Source organism: Sus scrofa, chromosome 2, assembly GCF_054392235.1.
Source record: "Sus scrofa isolate SSC_HxYL_T2T_F1_AM1 chromosome 2, Sscrofa_HxYL_maternal_Yorkshire_Landrace_v2.0, whole genome shotgun sequence".
In the NCBI taxonomy this organism is placed as follows: domain Eukaryota; kingdom Metazoa; phylum Chordata; class Mammalia; order Artiodactyla; family Suidae; genus Sus; species Sus scrofa.
In genome coordinates, this window is record NC_139384.1 from 143,730,320 (window position 1) to 143,754,107 (window position 23,788).

General features: G+C 40.1%; 1 long non-coding RNA gene across 3 annotated transcripts in view; it reads left to right on the forward strand.

Moving 5' to 3' along the window:
- Nucleotides 1-23,788, forward strand: part of LOC110259475 (uncharacterized) — a 531,787-nt gene that overhangs the window by 384,109 nt on the left and 123,890 nt on the right. For all 3 annotated transcript variants that reach the window (XR_014838781.1, XR_014838778.1, XR_014838779.1), the window contains one exon: nucleotides 17,281-17,444. This is a non-coding gene — a long non-coding RNA (uncharacterized LOC110259475). The remainder of the gene's footprint in view (nucleotides 1-17,280; nucleotides 17,445-23,788) is intronic.

Here is a 23,788-nt window from a genome sequence, read left to right on the forward strand (position 1 = left end):
AACTTCCACATACCGTGAGCATGGCCAAAACAAAAACCCAGTAGACTAGAATAAGGTATTTGCAGCATATGTAGCAGAAATTGGATTCCTATTAAGAGTATATAAAAATTCTAAAGTTGAAAAAGAAAAGAGAAATAAAACACCAGTAGAAAAGTGGAAAAAGACTACAGACATGATGCATAGGAAGTTGATAATAGTCATTGCCTCTCAGGAGGGACCAGGGATTTGGGGTAGTAATAAAAGAGAGATTTAGTTTCGTGTATAGTATTATGGTGTTTTTCACAAGGATAATATATTCATAAATTACTTGTTCTTTCTTTATTTATTTATTGTCTTTTTAGGGCCACGCCCATGGCGTATGGAGGTTCCCAGGCTAGGGGTCTAATCGGAGCTACAGCTTCCAGCTACACCACAGCCACAGCAACGCCAGATCCTTAGTCTACTGGGTGAGGCCAGGGAACGAACCCACAACCTCGTGGTTCCTAGTCGGATTCATTTCTGCTGTGCCACAGTGGGAACTCCCTCTTTATATAGTCTAGGTATTAATTTTTTATCTTTATATGTATAGCAAATGATTTATTTTCCTATACTTTCTAAGTAGGGACAATTAGTTAATGTCTATACATTTTCTATCCAGAAACTACCATGATGAATATTCCTTCTTCCTTATATACCTCCTTAAAAACATGAGGGAGATTGGAGTTCCCACTGTGGCTCAGAGGAAACACATCTGACTAATTTCCATAAGGTTTGATCCCTGGCTTGCTCAGTGGGTTAAGGATCCGGCATTGCCATGAGCTGTGGTGTAAGTCACAGACACGGCTTGGATACCGTGTTGCTGTGATTGTGGTGTAGCAGCTGCAGCTCCTATTTGTCCTCTTGCCGGGGAACTTCCATGTGCCACAGGTGTGGCCCTAAAAAAAAAGAAAAGAAAGAAAGAAAAAAGAATGGAATGGATGGCATATAGTATACTTTCATGTTTTAAGTTTAGAAAGTATGGCCAAACTGCTTTCCCAAATGCCTTTGACAGTTTTATTCTAACAATCAGTATATGTCTGTTCTGTTTTTTCTACAATATGGCCAAAAATTTATATACTCGTTCAAAGTAAGAAATACGACAGCTCAACAGAAATATCAACAAAGTCTCTGAATAATCATTTTGAGAAAACGAAACATAATGGCCAATAAACATATGAAATTATGATTGTTCTTAAGCCTCATCACGAAATTATAATAACCGTGAGGTACCTTTTTTCAACCATCTGTTTGGCAAAAGTAAAAGAATCCTTAGGATTTTAGAGAATGCATGCCAATATCTTCACTATCCAGCAGAGTAAGATAAAAGACTTCTAGTTCTTTGAAATTAGGGGAAAAAAAGTTTTATTTAAAGTAGTAGAGAAAAAGCCCATGGAACTTGTACAAAGAGGTGAGTAAAGATGAATCAAATGTTGCTGGAAGCCTAATACAGCCAAGGTCTGTCAGCAGACCGCAGGCAGCAGGGCCCTCCAGAGTCTTTCTGTTATTATAATTAAATTGAGTAGAAGCAGAAAAGCAAAGACTACTAAGAATTGGAAGAGTAAAAGAATAAAAATTTAAAAAAAAAAAAAACAAGATTGGGTAGAATAGCTCACGTCTTAGTGGTCAGTGGAGAAGATAGGGAGTCTGGTTGAAATATTAGCATCTTTGGGAGGAAAAAAAATAGTGGTGATTGAGGACCTCTTGGATTTTTTTTGAGGGAGCAGAGAAGAGCTATTCCTTATCAAGCTTACGGGACTCCCCTCAGCAATATGGGCTTGTTTTTATAACCAGAGTAAGAAAGACACGCATTCATTGGAGTACTGTTTGTGCCTGGGGAAGCAGAGGTTAATGCTGACAGAGTTGCAGAAGAGCTTGGGGGCATTTGGAAAGCAAACTTGGTCCTAGCCTAGAGGCGGTATTTTCAGGACCTGGCAGTGTTAGATTAAACCAAACTATCTGGCCTGTTTGCTTGGAATTATGGCCCAGAAGTTTCACAATTTTTCTTGAAAGACCAGTGGAGCCCCAAGCTGGACCAAGTGGGTTGTACTAAGCAGTATGGAACAGTGGCTTCATCACATTTTTTTTTTTTGTCCTTTTTTTAGGGCCACTCCCGCAGCATATGGCGGTTCCTCTCTCTATAAATGAAACGTGGACTATGCAAAAGATGAGAAACACTGAGTAGAATTGTAATGCTATGAAATTTTCTAGACTATTCTTCAGAGGATCACTTTTCATTTGTGAATTAAGAAACCGTATCAAAATGGCATGTCAAAAACCTTGTATGTCACGGGTCATTCTGAACTGAGAGAAAGGGGTAAGATTTGTCACACCCTAACTTTACCCTTTCCCAGGGAGGGAGGAGTCCAGGGTTCATTGTTGTCTCGCGGGGGTGGGGGGCACATATGATCAATTACATTTGGCTGAGGCAAAAACATGAAGCAGCTTTCCTTCATATTTATGTCATTGGAATAAATGTCATGGAGTTTTTCTAAAACAAAGTTACATTTCATTGGTTGAGAAAGAGTGATACTAGGTTCTAAAGATTTTTGGAGGTGCTGGTACTTAGCTAAAATGTGTGTGCTTGAAACTCTGAAGGAGCCCTGAGAGAAACACATGAAGATGCTGGTGCTCTCAGAAGCAAGTCGTTGCTGCTCTGTCTCTGGGAGACATGCATGGAACATGGAGTTTTTAACGGAGAAAAAGCACACTTCCAGAATAGCACTGAAAGTAAAGCTCTTTGTGGGACTCTGTAGATATCATGGATCTAAGAAGGGTCTAGGTCAACAAAAGCATCTTGCTGAGTTGCATCAGGCATACCTTATTGGTACAGGGCCTTCCCTCTTGTGAGTCTGCAGCTGGGACATTGATCATGAGGCCTACCTTGTTGGGTGTAGAATAATGCATATGTATAATGATTTTTTTTTAATTTTTGCATACAACTGTGATTAATATTATATAAGGTGTTTATTTAGTTTGTTTTTTTCCTCCCCTTTGGCCTGCATGGTTTCTGATAAGAAATCAACTATTAAACTTATTGTGAATTTCTTTCTTTTTTTATTTCCTTATTTTATTTTTTGAATAATGATTTTTATTTTTTCCATTATATCTGGTTTACAGTGTTCTGTCAATTTTCTACTGTACAGCAATGTGACCCAGTCACTCGTACATGTATACATTCTTTTTCTCACATCATGATGCTCCATCATAAGTGACTAGATATCATCCCAGTGCTATACAGCAGGATCTCATTGCTTATCCATTCCAAAGGCAGTAGTTTGCATCTATTAACCCCAAATTCCCAGTCCATCCCACTCCCTCCCCCTGCTCCTCAGGAACCAGAAGTCTGTTCTCCAGGTCCATGATTTTCTTTTCTTTTCCATGTATTAGATTCCAGATAGGTGATATCATGTGAAATAAGCTGTTTATTTTGACTTTCTTGTTGTTTTTCCAACATCAGCATTCTACCCATGCCTCTTCTCCCCACAAATCACCCATTTTAACAACTTCCCATCTTTTTATTCAAATTTGTGGTATTATACAAAGATATATATGCATATATAGTATATATTATAAATATATGTATATATGTACACATGTACATACATATTTGTCATTGTTTTTGCAAAATACACTTTTTCTCATGGAAAATGCTTTGTGAATTTGCTACAACTATTTGTTTTCATGCATCATATTCCATGGTGTGGATGTCAAAAAATGTATTTAGTCATTCTCCCAGAAATAGGTATTAAATTTGTATTCTGTTTTCATCCAAAACGAATAATACTACAATGAATATCCTCTACAAATGTCCCTTCAGAATGCAATATTTTATTTCTGTGGCATAGATTCTTAGGAGTTGAAATACTAGGTTAAATGGTATAAAAACTACTAATTTTAATATATGTTTACAGTGTAGTAGTTCATAGTTATATCATTAATGTATAAGAATACCGTTTTCTTCACAGTCATTCCAGAAACAGTTGTTCAAGCTCTTTTCAATCTTGTCAGTCAAGTGGTTGTGACTTGGCACCTCAGTGAAACCTGTATATAAATTTCCTGTCCATGTATACAATGATACAGAAATGCCACCACTGGATTCTCATTTTTCAAAGTTTAAGAAGGATCCTGGCTACCCAACCTCTGGTTTGTGGTATGTGACAAAGGAACAAAATGGACCAGTTTCCTTTAGTACATACTTCTCACTTCAGCAGTAAATTCCAAGTGGCTTGTTGGTTTGGGGATATGGTCGGTCGCCAGAACAATGTGCAATATTGAAAAGAAAACTAAGCACTGTGACACCAGGAACAATGGCCTGGAGACCTGAATTTTGCTGTGGAATTTAGACTTCTTGATGAGCATGAAGTAGCTGACCCTTGAATGTTTCCTTTTATTCCATAGTAGGTTGGTCACATTCCCTGTCACTTATGAATAAATCAGGAGGCTGGGATGGGACATTTAGAAGAATGAAGAATGGAAGATCCATTCTTCATAGGACACTTCCATTGACACTCATACTTAGATTAACAGGCTGACTTCTCTGTTACAAGAGAAAAAACAAAACAAAACAAAACTACTCTATTCTCTTTGAAAAAGAGGATAGGATGATGGTAGAAGATTTAGGAAGAGATCTTGAGTAGGGGCGGGAATGCTCTAAGTTCAATATAGCAAGGCAGAGATAGCCTTTTCCATAATTTTTGGGTAGTAGACTGTGGAAAGAGAGCCCAAGGGACCAGCCAGTATATCTTGGAAAAGGTAATGGAGATTGGTATTTGGAAACTTTAAAGAACTGCAAAATGGAGAAGCAAGTACAAGATCCTGCTGAGTTGAACCTTCCAGGAGACTTATGTTACCAAGTCCAAGCTCATCCTGCTCACCGCATGACAAGCCAATAAATCTAGAGAGGAGTTGTTGGGGCAGGGAATAGCGATTTTGTTCAGAAAGCCAGCAGACTGAGAAGATGGTGGTCCCAAAGAACCATCTTCCCCAAGTTAGGATTCAGGCTTCTTTTATACTAGAAAAAGAAAGGAATGTGGTTGGTTGGTGCAAACTTCTTGGTGTCAGAATCCTTCCTTCCTGCAGCTTTCCATGTAGGTCACGTCATAATGCCATAATGTTCCTGTAAACCCCCAATAAGATAAATGTTAAGCTCTGTTCTGCAACTTTTTATCTCTGTATGAATGGAAAAGTGTAATACTTTTAAAGGTCAGAGCCTTAAGAATAGACTGTCCTGTATCTTTCAGGCTATAGGCAACATTCTTAACATGTAACAAAAGCAGTAGACTGCAACAGGTAAAGGAAAAGAAACAGGTCCCATATGGAGTCAGATTTGTTCTTACCTATTACACTTATTGCTGGTATTAGGGCACAGAACAACTCAGCTGCTCTTTAACAGTTAGAAAGAAGCTAGTTGTACCTCCCTTTATAAGACCTCTATGAAATCCATCAAAGTGACTGTGGCAAGATGGAATGTTTTTCGTCTCCAACTCTCACCCTTTCCAACATGACATTCATAGTATGGCAGGAAGGAGCCAGGGAGGCAAAGGATTTCTTGTAGTTGAGGAAGAGATTGAAGTTTTTAAATACTTTTAACTCACAGGAGAACTGCTGATAAAGGTCCATCTTGATTGTCTAAAAAATCTCATTACCTCCTTAAGTTCTATGGACTCTTGAACCCTCTTTCCAACTATCACTTGGTTATATTCATAATGAAATCTACTAGATTCATTCAACTGACAACCTCTACAGGTGGCTTGGAAGTTGGGCTTTGGAAGAGGGGTGATAAGAGAAGAGAGAAAGACAATATCCTTTTGGGAAGCCTCTATTTCTCTAGATGCTAGAGAAGATGGTAGTCACGTGAGAGCTTCAGAATCTAGCATGAGGAACTCAGACTGGTTGAGGGCCTGAATTTTTGTTGACCAGCCTAAGGAGTCCCACTCCAGAGCCTCTGTACCCACCTGGTTTTTGGTACTGGAGTCTCAATTACCGAACTTGTTTATAAACTCTGTGGATGTAGTGTGAATACATAATCAGCTAACAGCAAAGTTGTTTTATCATAGATATACTCTTCCTTTCTACAGAAAGCATATGGATCTGGGGCTTTATTAGTATGATAAATAGTACTTAGTATTTTGTAAGAACTGGGAGCTTTTCCAGATGTCTTAGATACTTTATCTCATGTAACTACCACCAGGTATTAACCCCAGTTTATGTATAGGAAATTAAACCTCTGAGAGAGTAAGCACCTAATCCAAGCTCACATACCTTGTAAGAAAATAGAGTTGCCATTGCAGTTCACCAGGTCTCCCAGTTCCATGTTCTTGCCGCACCATTTCTTTTAAACCATGAGTAAATGCATTAGCTCCTGGAGCTCCTTGAGGGAAACCCCAGAAACTTGAAATAGTGGCTGCAAGGGCCTTGGCCTCGCAACACAGTGCCCAGGTGCACCGGATTCAGAGCAGAATTCCACAACAGTGCTCTCTTTGTTCAGCACATTGAATTTCCGAGCATAATATTAGCGTCTCAGGAAATCCTTACCAACAAGTTATTTCCAGCCGGCAACCAGTGATTTATTCCAAATGTCTGAATGAGCTGCAGAGAGTTTCCCCTGGTCCGAAGTTGCTTGTCCTGGCAGACAGATGCCTGCATTGCTTCTTACTTTTTAACAAAATATGTCTCTGCCACACAGGCTTAAAGATCTCTCTCACCTTTGTGCTGCTACCTGGAGACAACAAAATAATGAATTTAAATAGGAAGCCGATGCCATCACGACTCTCTTCCATAACTGTTTTATTTATTTTTCCTGACTCAGATATTTCATCTTCCATTTATGTCCCTTACTATGGATGTGTCTTTTGTTTCCTGTGCAGCATTTAGCATTGGCAGCATCAATCCTACTGTTTGAAAAGCTCTTGGAATTTCAAGCAAAGCCACAGTCAAAGTTGACTTTGGCAGTTGTGTTTTTCAGACAGCAGATCGCTCCAGTTGCCTAAAGGTGTCTAGGGCACTAGAATGAGACCATGCTCTGGACGACACAAAGACCTCTCAATAGATGTGAGGTGTACTCACCAATGGTCAAAACATCAATTTTTTTAAAAACTAAAGGAAATGAAGTATCTGAAGTGGTTCTTTAAAAACCAGTCATTGCCTCACAGCTTCTGGGGTTTGCCAAGTAAAGCAGCTAGTGCTTGTCTTGAGTAGGATATGCCTAGGTAATTTCTGGTGCTTTTGAGATCGAATGCTACAGTTATTTCATTTGGAAACTTTCTAGGGTTTTATGGGGATGCTATAGAATGAGAGTTACGGACACGTATTATTGAATATGCTGATTTGCTAATTAACTTTGAATTCTTTCCAATCAAATTTCTTTTTAATCTGTGTGTATTTGTTTCTGACTTATGCATTTTGCTTTTTCAACACTGACAGCACAGAGAAGTCTGAGTCTTTTCGAAAGGTCTTTTAAAATGGTTACAAATCACCCACAGGATCCTGTACCGAGCTTCTGATGGATGCCTCTGCTCAAGGCTCCCTCAGTCATTCCAGCTGCCTGTGCTTCTCTTCCTCCCAAACCTTTCCAGGTGCCCCCTGATGCTTTTTTTACACAGTAACAAATCTTACTGTCCTTCTCCCACTTTCTAGAACTCTTTGTCCCATTTTGATTTAACTGAAACTGTTAGAGCAGGCAGATAACTAGACATAAGCAGCACTGGCCAAATGACAGGAAACCATACATCTTGTAAACAATGGGATCTTGGGCACACCAAGAAAAGAAGGAACCTCCTCTGGACTGACAGGAAACCACATGTTTTGGAGTGACAAGTGTCCTGAGAAAGAAGGATAGGAAAAGGTAGGAATCTCCAGCATCCAAATGTAACCTGTGTTCATTATGACCTCATTAGAATAACATTGGCCTTGCAAATAAGAAGTTTTCCATGAGGCACCATCACCATGACACTTCGCATCAAGACTAAATAAAGGCAGACATCCCTTCTCCCCTGAGGAAGGTGGAGCTGGGGTGAAAGTCAGGGGACATGGCCCCAAACACCTCCCTCCCCAGTGAACATCCTGCCCCTTCATTTCTAGACCCCATCGAACCAGCCTGCCCAAGAGACTCGGGGCAACTATTCACTTGGGTCTGCCTGTTCTCCCATTGAGAGCATATTATCACTTACTAAATCTTCACTTGACTTTCCTGTGTCTCATCTCTGAATTCTTTCTGCCAGGAGACAAGAACCTACTCACCAGTAACAAAATCTGGTGCTCCCTGAGGGCCCTTCCTCTTAGATCTTTTTCAACAGGATGCTGCTCCTTTTCACAGTCACCTGCATCAGCACTGGATGGTAAAGCTCACACTTTTGGGTTCCCCAGTGTCACTCCTGAACTACCATTCTCCCACTATCCTGAAAAAATCCCTGCTCCCTGATGCTCATAACATTCCTGCACGTGATTGTTCCCGTTCCCAGCCGTCTGGTCACTCCCTGTTGGCTGATAGACATTTTGGCATCTGGCTCACAGACTTCCTCTCTACCCCAAATTATGTCACTGCAGTGACTCCAGAGTTTATAGAGCTTGCCATCCAACACAGTATTCCTCATCTTCTCAATGCCACAGTCTCAAACTGTCTCTCCACAGTGTGGACACAGCATCATTCTGAATCCCGTAACCATAACTGCCTTACCAGTTATAATAACTGCTGTAGATGAAGCACTTATCACATCTCAGGACACTGAGCAATCACCTGTAGATGTTATTGTTTCATTTAATTCTGAATTCAACTCCATGAGGTAGCTACTGTCATGACCCACATTTTACTGAGAGGGAAACTGAGGCTCCGAACATATTCAGTAAATTGTTCAAAGTTGTACAGTAAGCAAATGATAGAACTAGGATTAAAAATAAAGATGTCTGCCCCAAGTTCAAGCTTTTCAATCCCCCAATATAAAGGTTCTGCTTTATGACCGTACCTGCCTTGCCTGCCTCCCTCATTCAGTGCTGTTACTCCTGACCCTTAATCTCAGGGTGAGCTCTAAGAGCTTCCTGGCCTGCCTGCTTCTCTCAGACATGTTAGCTTCTCTCTTTTTCATTTTCTTTCCTATCAGGTCTAGGTCCTGTGGACTGTCATCAAACCGTACTGCTTGCTAGGCTCTCCCCCTTTCCTTCCTGTTGTTGTTCCCTCACACCTGCTTAGGCAATATCTAACCCACTCTACATAAGAATTGCCAAGAACTTAGGAGAAAATCATTCAAAGTGTAGAAGATGCGAGTCTTACGCCCCTAATTTAGTGTGCAGTAAAAGTGACTCTTTATTCTGCCATGATAAATTAGCTTCTAATTTAAACTCCTAGGCCCCTGGGTGACAGAAGTTATATCTCAGTCAATTTAGATATCCCCTCTCTTTTCCTGAGATTGTATGTAATTTTCAAGGGGATACACATGCTAAAACAAAAGTCAGTGGGATGGGAGAGGAAAAAGAGCCTCTCCTTGCAATTGTCAGAAACCCACAGTGGATTCCACTGAGATGTTCTCATTCACATTGGCTTTTGGCAAATGGAGACGATAATCTCTTCATCCTGCCTCATTGCCTGCTCCAAAGTGTCTATGGGTCTATCACCTCTGGGCCATTTATCCATGTTAGGCTGTGGCCCTAGGGGACCCAGCAATACCCAGCATGATGTGGGTACAGAAACAGTGGATGGGTGATGTGTCTGTGCACACAGGTGTTAAATCGCCTTATCAGTGCCCCTCCCACTGTGCTGCCAACAGTATCCCCCATGCCAGTTCTCTGGAACTTTTGACCTTAGGTGCACTTCATATACCTCCAGGCTCCATCTTTCCTACTTTGCTCATGTCAGTCCCTGAGGGAGCTGGTGGTGGTAATGAGCTTTTTGTAAGTGGTTCTCTTTGCCTTTAATTCCCTAATCCCCGCTTGGTCACCTTTATAGAATGCCTCATCCTCTGACATAAGCTTAGAGCTCAATTTCCAGACCTCTTGAAACAGGATCAATGCCATGTGCCTCCATCAATTCCTGTCACACTGCTTTATTGACACCTGTTCATTGGTCTGCATCCTCTTTCTGACTCTGAGATCCTGGGGATCAGGCATCATGTGGGTTTTGATGATCATTAAGTCCTTTCAGAGAGTAGCAGATAGAAACCCAAGGATTTACTTTCCTTTTTTCAATTACACCAAATATAAGAGAAAAATGGTCTTAATTTTTACATGAACATCCATATATTTCAAGAAAACCATGTCTCTTGTCTCTGGTGATTGTTTTAAACTGAAACATGTTTTTCAAGAACTGGGTATGTAAATTTTTGTTATAGAATTTATGCATAATATTCTTAAAACAGCAGATACACATTAGAATAGCTAAAAATAACAGGATTGATAGTAAGTATAGTCAAGGATTAATGAGAATGTGAAACCATTGTAACCTCCATACATTGCTGGTGGCCGTATAAATTGGTATAACAATTTTAGAAAACAGTTTGAATCATCTACTAAAACTGAGTATTTGCATACCCATCAATTAGCAGTTCTCGTGTGTGCCAGAAGACATGGATGATAATATTCATAAGAACAGTATTCGTTAATGTCCCCAAACTGGAAACAGTGCAGTTGTATATCCACAATAGAATAGATAAGAAAATATGGTGTATTCATGCAGTGGAATCCTGTACTGCAGCAAGAATGGATGTTAGCTATACACACAAACATGGCTGAGTCGTACAGCTGTTTTCATTTATGTAAAGTTGACTAACAGACAGAGCCAACTTACGGTATTAAAAGTTAAAGTAGTAACCTTGGAGAAGTAGTGATTGGGAAGGGGCATGAAGGGGAATTCTGGGGTGCAATGTTCTGTTTCTTGACCTGGGTGGTAATTGATGGTACCTTCACTTTGTGATAATTTATGTTTTGTGATTTGTACACATTCCTATGTGTGTATTATACTTCAGTAGAAATGTTTTTAAAGCCCCAGGCTGATGATTACATATCACATGCCAGAGATAGGACAATACGGAAGTTAGAAGGGGTCACCTTTACCATATCTTTACATAAGCCGACAAGTTTTACCAGCGTGAGGCCATTGCTCTCCTTTGGCAGCTCCAGAAGGGCTCCTTGCAGTACTAGCATTGCAGTGTAACCAGGGCAGCATTACTCTAACACAGGGATGCTTAACCTTTTTAATTCCTTGTCCAGTGTGGTATGCCTTGTAAACTCCTTCTCATGAACATGTTCTTGAATGTACAAACTAAGAATAATACACCTAAGGTGATAAACGAAACCCATTGTAGTACAGTCATCAAAATATTAAAAGTGAGTTTTTATCAACACATTACAAGATAACACATTTAAAGTAGACAAGTTAGTTAAATTTTTTTTTAATTTTAAAAGCTACTTTTAAAAGCCCTATTTCAGAGTGAAGACTGTCTGCACACGCCTATGCCACATTACAAACAGATGTGTGTCTTTATAAGAAGTTAAAAAATCTCATCTGAGGGGTTCCCATCCTGGCTCAGCAGAAATAAATCTGACTAGCATCCATGAGGATGCAGGTTTGATCCCTGGCCTTGTTCAGTGGGTTAAGGATTCAGCATTGCCGTGAGCTGAGGTGTGGGTCACAGATGCGGCTCAGATGCCAAGCGGCTGTGGCTGTGGTGTGGGCCGGAGGCTACAGCTCCAATTCGACCCCTTGCCTGGGAACTTCCATATGTGACAGTTACAGCCCTAAAAAGAAAAAAAAAAAATCTCATTTGAACTATCCAGTCAAACGTGGATGTCCTTTCTTCAACTATGTATTGACAAATAAATAATCATAGATATGCAATACTGGAGATCCTTGTAGATGCCTGATCACCAGCATAAGAACTTGCTACCATTCGGCAATGCAATGACTGACGACTAGGTGCCATGCAGTTGTCCAGGGATGTGGTATAAGCAGCCACAGGTAGAAAGATCACAATCACCTAAGATCTGGCAGCAGATCTAATAGCCACTGTAATTCTAAGTAGTGATGAATAAAAAAAAACATTTTTGAACATATGAAACAGCTATAAAATATTTTATATATTACTTTTTTAATATAATATAAAAATATCATTGGTTTCTGTTGGTCTATAAAGTCACAGGTACTGGTAATACTTCCATTGTTTATTGTGCCCCTGGGGTTTTATAGAATGTGAGCCCTCATGGGCAGGGTCGGGGATCAGTCTTTGCTAGATGCTGCTTGTCACAAATTTGGTGTGTAGAATCAAGAATAAATGGTGTACCTTGCTGTACAGTGGGAAAATAAAAAATAAAGAAAGAAAGAAAGAATAAATGGTGTATACATACAGAGAGAGGGAGGGAGGAAAGAAGGAAGGAAGGGAGGGAGGAAAAAAAGAAAAGAAAGAAAGGGGAGGAAGGAAGGAAGGAAAGAAGGGATGCGACATTTTAGTTAGAGATGAGAGAAGTAAAATTACACCTGAAGTAAAGATGCAGTTTTGTTCTCATCCAGGCTATGAGTTCTCTGAATTATACCTTGGATGAAGAACTGCTGTCCTAAAATGAATGGGTCAATTCCTGTGTTGACTTTCCTTAAAGAGACAGGTTGTAGGAAAGAGGTGATAGAAAAAAAAAAGTCCTTAATAATCACATGTGATACTTTAGGCTTTTCTGTAGACAGAGAACTTAGGTTAAGGTTAAAGGGAAAACACATATTTCAAGTGCTCAGAGCCCTCAGGAGAGCTAACCCTCTGAATAAGAAGTCATTGACCCTATTCCTTTATTGTTTGTGTTAGAGCATCCATATGGGGCAAGATACTCAGATGCATAAACTAACGAATAGAGATTTTTTTTTCCTTAGGTTGTCTTCTCACATAAATGTAGAGTACAGAAGAAAGTGATTTCACAACTTCTGCTGATGCTTCAAGTCTCAGCACAACCTCCATGTCAGCCTTCTCAAGGAGCCCTCCTGGGCCCCCAGTGCCTGAACTCCCCTATAGTAGCGCCCACCACCCTGATAATGTTTGGTTGAGGATTTGTTCTTTCATTTCCCTAGATTCTAAGCTCCGGGCAGACAAAAACAAATATCTGTCTTAGCCATTGCTTTATCCCTAGCAAATGGCACAGGGTCTGATATGTGGCAGACACTCACGAAGTTATTTGTAGAACAAACAAATAAATAAGCTACCAAATGCTTTCTGGAACCATCTCTCTCCTGTTTGTTAATCAAGATGAAAAGAATCACAGGCTGGGGGGAGGAAGAAGTAAACCACACTCGCATGTTTCAAGCCCAGTAGGAGTTCAACACTGACTTAATGCAGGATGACTACTGCATAATAAGGGCTGTCAAAAAATTAGAGTTCGAACATCAAACACATCAAGTAAATACAGTTGCCCTGACTGATGGGAGCTCCACAAATTGAAGGTAAAAATGCCTCTTCTTTTATTTAGGCAAGACCCTTGAATCCTCTTGTGTATTTTCTCAACTTTACCTAAGAGTTAATAATTTTTATTATCCTATGTAAGTTAGGTAACTAATAAAATGTAGAACTGTGTTTTGATGACAGTAGCTATTTTCAAAGGGTTACTGAGAATTATATTGCTGAGTAAATTAAATTCACTGTAGAGAGAGACCAGCTGTGACTAATCTAGATCTTCCCCCACCCCTCGTGACATTATTCCTTGATTTATTTTTCCCAAGTCCACCAGACAAAATCATCTTTCCTTCTGAGTGATTGTGATCCATGTTTTAATGCAAAATGATTTCTTTGTATTCCAAATGAGTAGCTCATATAAGGAATAGGGTTTTTTTTTCCACCCAGCTTGGCACTGCTGGTAGTAACCAGCAAGTAAGATTTGTGGCCTTAAGAAATAAGGCAATGTTGTTGCATGTTGTGAAATATGTATTTTTAATAGCACTGTAAGAATTAGGGCAAGGAAAAATGACCCTCGGCACTATTCTCACTCTTTAATTTTATCTTATAACTTGATCATTAAATATTCCTTTTAAATGGACTGGACCTATGTCCCCAAGCTACAAAGATAAGGAGATATTCAGAGCTATGTTGCTATGTGCTTGCAGTATTGTTTACTCTCATGAGCCAAGGGTAAAGTCAAAAGGTAACTGGCCTTGCCATCCACCTACTGCCACAAAGAATTCCACAGCATGGATTAAACAAATATTCCTGTGGCAGGTAGTCTTCAAAATAGGAAAAACCAATCATGAATAACTCTACCTTGAAAAGAAAACAGTTTTCTGGTCAGAGAAAGATATTTATATACGGCATGCAAGACCAGAATTCATGGAGATGAGAAATAGAGACCAAAGGGGAGCAATTCGCTTTTGCCCTGCCTGTGGGATTGTGACTGGTAGCAGCCCACATATTTCCTCGTTCAAGCATCTCCCATGATCCAGGAGGCTGGTCACTGAGAACTTGTTTGTTTGCACATTTGGTTGATCAAATGCTGTATTAGGGCCAAAGCTTTTCCCAAAAGAAAATCTTGGTTAAGCAGACAGTTACTCCAGGGCTGCACTTCCAAACAGATGTTCTTCTGTAGGGTAATACCAGCTAATTGTTGTTGTTGTTTTTAACTTCAGCAAAAATGTATGAAGCCTACTACCTGCTCTGTTGGTCTCCAAAACATACAAATTTCTTCTCAAGCAGTAATAAGCAACTCCACTGAACTCATCACATCATTAAAACACGTATGCAGCCTCAGGTCACCTGCCCTTCATCTGGCTAAAATAGATTCCATTACAGGAAGGTTTTTGAAGAGAGATACCATTCATTTCTCCTTGGTGTTCTTGCTCCTAGTCTAGGCTCCCTTTAGACAGAAGACAGCTATATCCATGCTTCAGGACCATATCCACTTAGCTCTTGATATATTTACTTTCACAAAGTTGGGGTTTTTTTGTTTGGTTTGGTTTTTGCTTTTTAGGGCCACACATGCAGCACATGGAAGTTCCCAGGCCCAGGGCTGAATTGGACCTGCAGCGGCTGGCCACAGCCACAGCAACGCAGGACCCGAGCCACATCTGCAACCTACACCACAACTCATAGCAATGCTGGATCCTTTAACTCACTAAGCAAGGCCAGGGATCTAACCCACATCCTCATGGATACTAGTTGGGTTCTTAACCAGCTGAGCCACAGTGGGAACTCCTACTTTCACTAACTTGTGCATTCATAGTTTTTGTTCAAGATTGTTTTAAGAAACAACTGAGTGATATCTTGTTTTTACCTATGTTGGTATTTTATAAAAGGCCCCTAACAGTTAATTTTTACAACACTCCCTATATAAAACCCTTAGTAAGAAATTTATTTGAATTATTATTTTATAATAATTTATTAGCAGGAAAAAAAAATTTAGCCAAAACTTTGTTTCCTCAGGAGAAAAGAAACAGTTTTGCTTCAACCTTCTTCTTCTTCTTCTTCTTCTTCTTCTTCTTCTTCTTCTTCTTCCTTCTTCCTTCTTCCTTCTTCCTTCTTCCTTCTTCCTTCTTCCTTCTTTCTTCTTTCTTCTTCTTCTGACACAGCAATGCAGGATCTGAGCCCTGAGCCAAGTCTGCGACATACCCCACAGCTCATGGCAATGCCAGATCCCTGACCCACTGAACAAGGCCAGGGATCAAACCTGCATCCCCAGGAATACTAGTCAGATTCATTTCTGCCGTGCCACAACGGGAACTCCCTCAACTTTTTTTTAATGTACACTGTGATACCATAATTTGCCTTTTTTAGCAAACTCTTAGGAGGCTCAATTAAATCTAAGGTACAATTATAGCAATTGTATTGAACCTTGCATCTAACATCTAATACACTTAGGTACATTTTCACTAGTTTTCATTTTTCATTTTCTATTTCACTACCCAAGTATATCTCTTTTATAATACTTTTTGTCATATTATGTTGGAAAGAAATTAGGTCTGTTGTACTCCAGCTGTCAACCTCCTTGACAGAGGGATGTATATTTATTTAATACATGTTAGAGAGCCTGGCCATTGTGAGTACTAAATGGATAAGTACAGATTGCATGGGCAAGGTCTATAATCAGTCCACAAATATGTGTGTCCACAGAGTCCTGCTTTTCAAAGTAGTATTAATGAATTAGAAACCCAAGAGAAGGAAATAGAAAATTAGAATATTGAGAGAACTAAGAATATGTTCATAACCAGCAACATGTGTCATGCACTTACTTAACTTAATAGAATTACAAAATGATGAAACTGAAGAAAGATTTTGCCAAGAAGGAATTTCAGCCAATCTTGAATAGTGAAGGACAGCATGACAGATTGGACGTGTACATGTGTGTATGTAATAGTATACATTTTCTCATGAGGGTACATGTTTTTGGAAGATTAGAGGGTGTTTGGAGAAAAAGCAAAGAAGTAGAATATAACATTTTAATGATACCTATTAAGAGCAAAGATAACAAAAAAAAATCACTCCTCTTCCACATAAGAATTTGCCTCCCAGTTAAATTGCTGTGTTTTTCTCTTCTGGAAACCTGCTAAAGACAAAATGTCAGCCATGTTATTAAGAAGTATGGCTTGTGGTAAAATTGACCTTCATTTGGTAAATTGCATCTGCACTGGAAGAATTATGAAAATCTAATAGGGATTCATAACTCTGGGCCTCCCTGAGCGTGATGACCCTGATAGTCAGACATGTCCCTTAGGGGGCCCTTTGGAACTCTTTCTAGAGATTCAGGATCCCATGGGGCGGGAGGCTTTTAAACCAGTGTGGTTCATTCTCTCGCACCTGACTGTCACCTGGGGTAACCCAGATGGCCTTAACACTCCCCCGCGCTTCACTAAACTTTTGACAGATTTCTTCAAGACCATAGTCCCCTTGCCACCCTTTTCTTCGAGTATTAACTTCCGAAAACTCACAATTTTGATTTCTTCCTCTGCCCCTTTGAAATGTAAATCTTCCATGACCCAGGAATGTCTTTCTCAAGGACCAGGGAACCCTCCCTCTGAAATGTAACCATCAAGAAAGAAGAGGCCAGCCCCCAGCCTCTTTGGCAGGATAGGAACCTAAGCTGCAATCAGCAGTAAGGGGCAATTAGCCAACAAAGACACCCTACTCACACTGAGTAACCTTCCAGCCAAGATCCTCCAGTACTTCCCCATTAGCTCACCTCAGTATTTGAAAATCTTCCCACCTCTTGCTTCAAGGGAGTTGTGTTCAGTCTCCCTCCCCTACTTCAGTCGTCTTGAATAAAGTCTTCCATGTTTTTTCACAAGTGACCAGTACAGCTTTTTTTTTTTTTACGAAGGTGAAGTGAGGGAGCAAAGAGAACAGCTGCTGGGTGGCTGTGTGGACTGCGTCAGTGGCTGCAAGGACTCCTCTAAAGAAGAATCTCGATGCCGCTCTTACCGGTAGCAAGCGGGGCTCCATCCTCCATCTGTCTTCCAGAGCCAGCTGAACATTTAGCTGAATGTAAGAAGACTCCCCTGATGGTTATTGCACTTACGATGACCCTATTCCACTACCTCACTACTGTTTTACATTTTGCCTTTCTATAGCGTTTACTTTCAACCCAAAAGACACGTAAAACCAGAACGTGAAATAATGATTCCTTACTAACTTGCTTTATAGTTTGCAGTAACCCTCTCTTTTCTGTTATTAGGTGAGCCTGAATTACTATTTAATGGCATATGAGAAAACTCTCCTGGAACTTGCCCATAAAGCTGCTTCCTTGTGTTAGGACTTTTGAAGAACAACTCAGGCATTTTATTAGTTTAGCTGCAAGCGAAATGGCAGCTTATCCACATGGAAGGGAGATAACTTTTTTAATGTCATCAAAGAACATGATTTATAAGAAAATAGGTATAGGCTCAAAAAAACCCGACAAGGATTCTGAGATCAGTGAGATTTGCATATTGGGGTTGGTGACGGGAGTAAAGCTGGTTCCCTGGCAGCTAGAAAAGAGGCTACTCTGGACAGTCTGCTCGTGAGCAGGCTGGTTGGGGTCATCAAACAATCAAAAAGGCAATTTCAGTTGTTTATGAATTCTCTGAAAAACCTGGAAGATTTAACATGGACTGTCTCTTTGTACTGTCTCCTAGGGTGCTTTCCATGCTACCTTTCCCTTAATTGTTTACCCCAGTCTGAACTGTTTCCGCATCAGAATTTCTCGGCACATTCAGACAGCCTTGGCTTGGGCAGGATGATGGTAAACATTCCATCCTGACTGCTGAATGTATTTTTCAAAACAATTACTTAGATCCAATTGATTGAGCCAGAAACACTGTTTAGGCTATATGGATAGAACAAAGAACCAAAGAAGGAAAAGAGGAACTTTTCAACTCAGTTTAATCCTTTTAATGATCCTTTTAAAGTAGGTCATAGAGTTAAAGGAAAGTGTGTTTAGGACTTGGGGAAATTACTTCAAATATATTCTAACTCTAAAATTAAAGTACATCCAGGCAGATAATGGATTGCTGCAAAATTTTTATACACACTTTATCTAAAGAGCTGTCAAGAATTTATAAATGAATACCACATTGTCTGAAGTTCTTAGAGAATACAGACAACTTCCTTGGACTGATGCTAGCTGTCGGCTGTTAATGCATAATAATTATGTCTTCACTGATAATTCTTCCAAGAACTTGTTTTCTGTATCTTCTTATTGTAATTCTCTTCCTCCTCCATCTCCTCCCGCTTTTAACCTTTCCTTCTTTGATTTTTATTATCTAGTCTGTGCAAAGATGGATTCTCTGAAACATGAAAGGATTTAATAGATGATAGGATTTATAGAGACATGGATGGCCCATTTAAATCTAGAAGACTAGGACAGCTTAAATGAGAAAAGTAAGAAAAACATCTCTGGAACTATTCCAGCCATCTTTGCATGTTGCAGATGAACTGTGCAATACTGTGGGAGAAATTTGAACTTACACCACGAGGAAGTGGGATCCTGGCAGAAATTCTGTTAAATTCAGCAACATTCCTAAGCTCAGTGAAGGCATTGTGCTAGGTACCCTAGGAGTTACAAAAGTGAAGCACACCCCTTATGTCTTTATGGAATTTAGGATCAGACTGAGTTCTTTAGTACTCAGGAGTCCTCTTCTTGAGAGCAGAGGTGACTTCTACCCATTTAAACCCACAGAACCTAGTACAGGGCCAATCAATGCCCAGGTAATACTTATTAAACTGGAGCACACAGAGTTGCTTTATGAGAATAAAAATATGAATTACCTAATGCAATGGGTTATTCATAAGAAGACTGTCTGGCAGACATCTTGCTTTGCAGCACCAATAGCCCTTAAAAACTATATCTCACCTCTTTGAGTTAGCAGAAGCACTTGATCTGACAGATGAGAAGGAACAGCTAAAATAAAAATAACTACTTACCGAGCTATTGAGCCTACATTGCACTGAGTATTCTATAAGGACTTTGCATGTTTTCTCTGACTTTATTCTCATGTCATTCTGTGAAGATGCCATGAAGCAACTGAAGCCCCCACAAATGAAGAATTTATGCAGTTACAAACCTAGTAAGGGAAGAAACTAGGATTGCAGCTCTGTTTTTATAACTCCAAAGCCCATGTTCCTTCCATTGGTTTTCACTGTTTCTGAAGCATAAGAAAATGACGAGCAGACACTAGATACATGCCTCCAATAAGCCAGAAACTTTGACAGGTGCTCTTATTGGAAGGTTAATGCATTCAAGACTTACTGGGAATTGCTCACTAATAAAAGGTAAGGTAAACTTTGATTTTCCTAAGTGAGTGATCTGAAGCTGATATTTAAGACAAGCTTTTCCTCTCATTTCCAAATGCCATTTGCAATATATTTCATGGCAAAATATATGTGAATTTTGCCTGAGACTTCCAAACACATGTGAATTTTTATTGCTCATCTCTTTCTAGGTTTGTATACCAACAAAGAATGGAGGAATAGAAAAGAGAATGGAAATTAATGTTTTAGGTGTTAACTGTGTACTAGAGTTAGTAGTAAAAGCAAGATTTAATCTCCAAAAGGCATTTTCTGACCTTGAGGCCTATTTTTTCCCACTCTACTACACTGGTTCCACAGAAGTTACTAATATATCTGACAGTTGTTGAGTTGTGCTAGCTGCAAATTTTGTGGCACATCTCTTTAAGCACCAGTCCGCTCCTCTGTAAGATGGGGGTCATGGTAATGATTACTTCCTAGGGCTTGAGAACTAAATAATTTAATTTGCTGAACACAATGCCTAACAAGTAGAAAGCCAGCCAATCTTTGCATGGCACTGGCAGTCTACGATGTGTTGCATTTTACATTAGTCTAAATTAAAATAACATTTTTTAAGTTTTATTGAAATATAGTTGATTTACAATGTTGTGATAATTTCTGCTATGCAACAAAGTGATTCAATTATACATATACACATAGCCTTTTTTTTTTCAGATTCTTTTCCCATATAGATTATTGCAGACCCCAATATAGAGCTCCCTGTGCTGTACAGCAGGTTCTCATTGACCACCCATGCCAGAAATTACATCTTTAGCTAACATCTATATGCCAGGGTTTGCTCTGTCTCGAATCTCAGTAAAATTTAAGGCTCTTGTCCCTCCTTTGTTATACGAAAGTAAGTTCCAGAGTTTACTCAGTTAAAAAAAGAAAGGTAACAGGAATGTTCTACTGTTTCTGTTGGCCATAGTGCCTGGCCCCCTGTGTTATGCAGTGCCCTGTCCAGCTGAGGCTGCAGGGAGGCCATGCTCTCAGCCACAGCCATGGGAATGTCACTGGAGTGCCCAAGACCAAGCTTCCTAGTTCACAGCCCACATGTGACTGTCCCCATTGGAATTCCTGCCAGTTCTGAGGAGCCAGAGGGACCCAAATTATAGAGAAGGCCATTGAGAGCCCATGAGCATGGCTTGACCCTCTTTGGACCCATGTAATTGGTGGCTCCTCCCCTGTCCTTGTATAGGAGAAAGAATGTATGTTCTGCCCACCATTCTCACAGTGGGTGCCATTTCAAGGATGCAGACTTGAGAGAGCAGTGTGGTACTGAGACCACTTGGATGGTATGCATGACCAAGCACAGTTAAGGCCTCTGTATAAACTTTCAAGATTCTGGCGAGCATGGAGATGTGCTCGTTTTGCAGCCAAAAGACAAGCCTTGTAAGTACGTTCCCTTGATTATTAGAACTGCCACCTACCAGTCTGGAGTACTCTGCGTTTTTCTTCGATCTTCTTCTGCCTTCCACATATGTGGCCCCGGTTCGGATTCACCCAGGAAGGTCCTGAGTTTGCAAACTAACACCAAGTTGCAACCTTCAACCCTCAGTCAAGGAGGTTGCCACACTCTGGGCTGAAGCCTTGCCCATCTTCTGTCCATGACTCTGCACAGCCTCCACACCCTCCTCACCCAAACAGAACCATCTCTGCCCCTTAAAAGCCCAGACTTTGTAAAAGGTTGAGGGCGGGGAGTGGTTCTGCAGGGTTGATTGATGTGGATTTTCCGTTTCCGGCTTGAAACCCAGAGAGATTATTAATAAACTCCTCCCATTCCTATGTGTGCTAACCTTATTCTCTGTACTTCCCTTATCATGGATGAGTAATGCTAGTCAGCAGACTATATTTTGAGTACAGCAGTGTTACACATACTTTTTATCATAACATATTTCTCCATATTTTGGTTACAATGGTAAATGGACAAAGGCCAAAATATGGGGAGTTCCCGTTGTGGCTCAGTGGTTTAAGAATCCAACTAGTGTTCTTGGGGAAGTGGATTCAATCCCTGTTCTCACTGAGTGGGTTAGGGATCCACCGTTGCCACAAGCTGAGGTCTGGTCACAGATGTTGCTCAGATACTTCGTTGGTATGGCTGGTGTAGGCCAGCTCCAATACAGCCGCTAGCCTGGGGTTGTCCATGTCCATGTGCTATAGGTACAGCCCTAAAAAGAAAAAGATATATGTGTATATATATATATATATATATATATATATAGAGAGAGAGAGAGAGAGAGAGAGAGAGAGAGAGAGAGAGAAATCTGTAGATGGCATAAAACTAAGAAGAAAACTCTTTCGTAAAGGACTGAGATGTTTGGGATTTTTTGTAATACAATATTGCCTAGTAAAAGCTGACTGACACACACATATTTCTACTTGTATTTTATGAATACCATCTAGAAGCAATCAGTGTCTATTATCTTTCCTTGAAAACAAATAAGAGAATTAATAAGCTTTACTGCTTTATTCGTCCAACGTTGTTTTGTACATCCCAATTTGTCCTTATAATTCTCTTTTCTTTTTGCTGAAATATCTTCTAAGGTAATTCTTTCAGAGGATGTCTGTGAGTAGAAAACTGAGTTCTTACTTATCTTAAATTGTTGAGATTTTGCCTTCACGATGGACAGTTTATTTGTCAGAAGTATCTGGGTTCAGAATTACTCTTCTCAGAACTTCTGAGTTATTACTTTTTTATTTTCTTGAGTTTAGCATTGTCATGAGAAATTCAGTGGCAATCTTGTTTTCATGCATTCCTTATTCCTTTAGTTTAACATTTATGTGGATGGATTTTATTTTCAGGTATTTGTTTATTCTCCTGAGGATTTTATGTGTGCTAAGTTTGTTACTGAACCAAACTTGGGTCTGCTACTCACATAGAGTAAAACCAGCTTGTGGTGAAGAAAAGTACAGCATTCGGAGTTCCCATCATGGCTCAGTGGTTAACGACTCTGACTAGGAACCATGAGGTTGCGGGTTCGATCTCTGGCCTTGCTCAGTGGGTTACCGATCCGGCGTTGCCGTGAGCTGTGGTGTAGGTTGCAGACGCGGTTCGGATATCTAGTGTCTGTGGCTCTGGTGTAGGCCAGTGGCTACAGCTCTGATTCGACCCCTAGCCTGGGAACCTCCATATGCCACAGGAGCGGCCCAAGAGATGGTAAAAAAACCAAAAAAAAAAAAAGAAAAGAAAAGTACAGCATTTGTTGCAGGGTGCCACGCAAGAAGAATAGGAAGCTCATGTTCAAGAGACTCAAACTTGGCTTTCAGGGAAGGGGTTTTAAAGGCAGTGTGAGGTAGTACAGGGTGTGTGATCAACTCATGCATAGTTTTCAGATTGGTTGACATCCAAGCTTCAAGCTTCATCAGCCTTTTAATTTCAGCCAGTCTAGTTCTGTGTGCTTGCACTTAGCTTTTTCATCTAATGGGGGTCTGCTTCCTGTAAAAACAATTTAGGATTGTGTGTCATGCCTTTATTTACATCTTTCAGGGAACTGGAAATTCCATGATTCTGCCATGTGGCAGACTTATAGTCTAAATTGTTAGCAGTTTTCAGGTCCAACAGCTATTCTTTTTTTTTTTTTCTTCTTCTTCTCTTTTTAGGGCTGCACCTGAAGGATATGGAAGTTCCCATGCAAAGAGTCAAATCAGAGCTGCAGCTACTGGCCTATGCCACAGCCGCAGCAATACCAGATCCAAGCTGCAGCTTTTGGCAATGTCAGGTCCTTAACCCACCAAGCGATGCCAAGGATCAAACCCACATCCTCATGGATACTAGTCTTGTTCTTAACCTGCTGAGCTGCAATGGGAACTCCCTAACAGCTATTCTTTGTTTCTACATCTTCACATTGCCTCATCATAAACTCTTGAGCTAGCCTTGTGAGACTCAAGAGAGGCCAGGGAAACTAAAGCAAAAGTCTTTCATTTCAAGAAATGGAGACACAGAGGCTTGTATGAGATTTCAAGTTCTTATATGTTTGGTAACATCCAATTGCCGTGATGCTTGAAGGATAAAGTCACTGTTTTACAATGATTATATGACATTTTATTTTCTTATAATGTTGTAG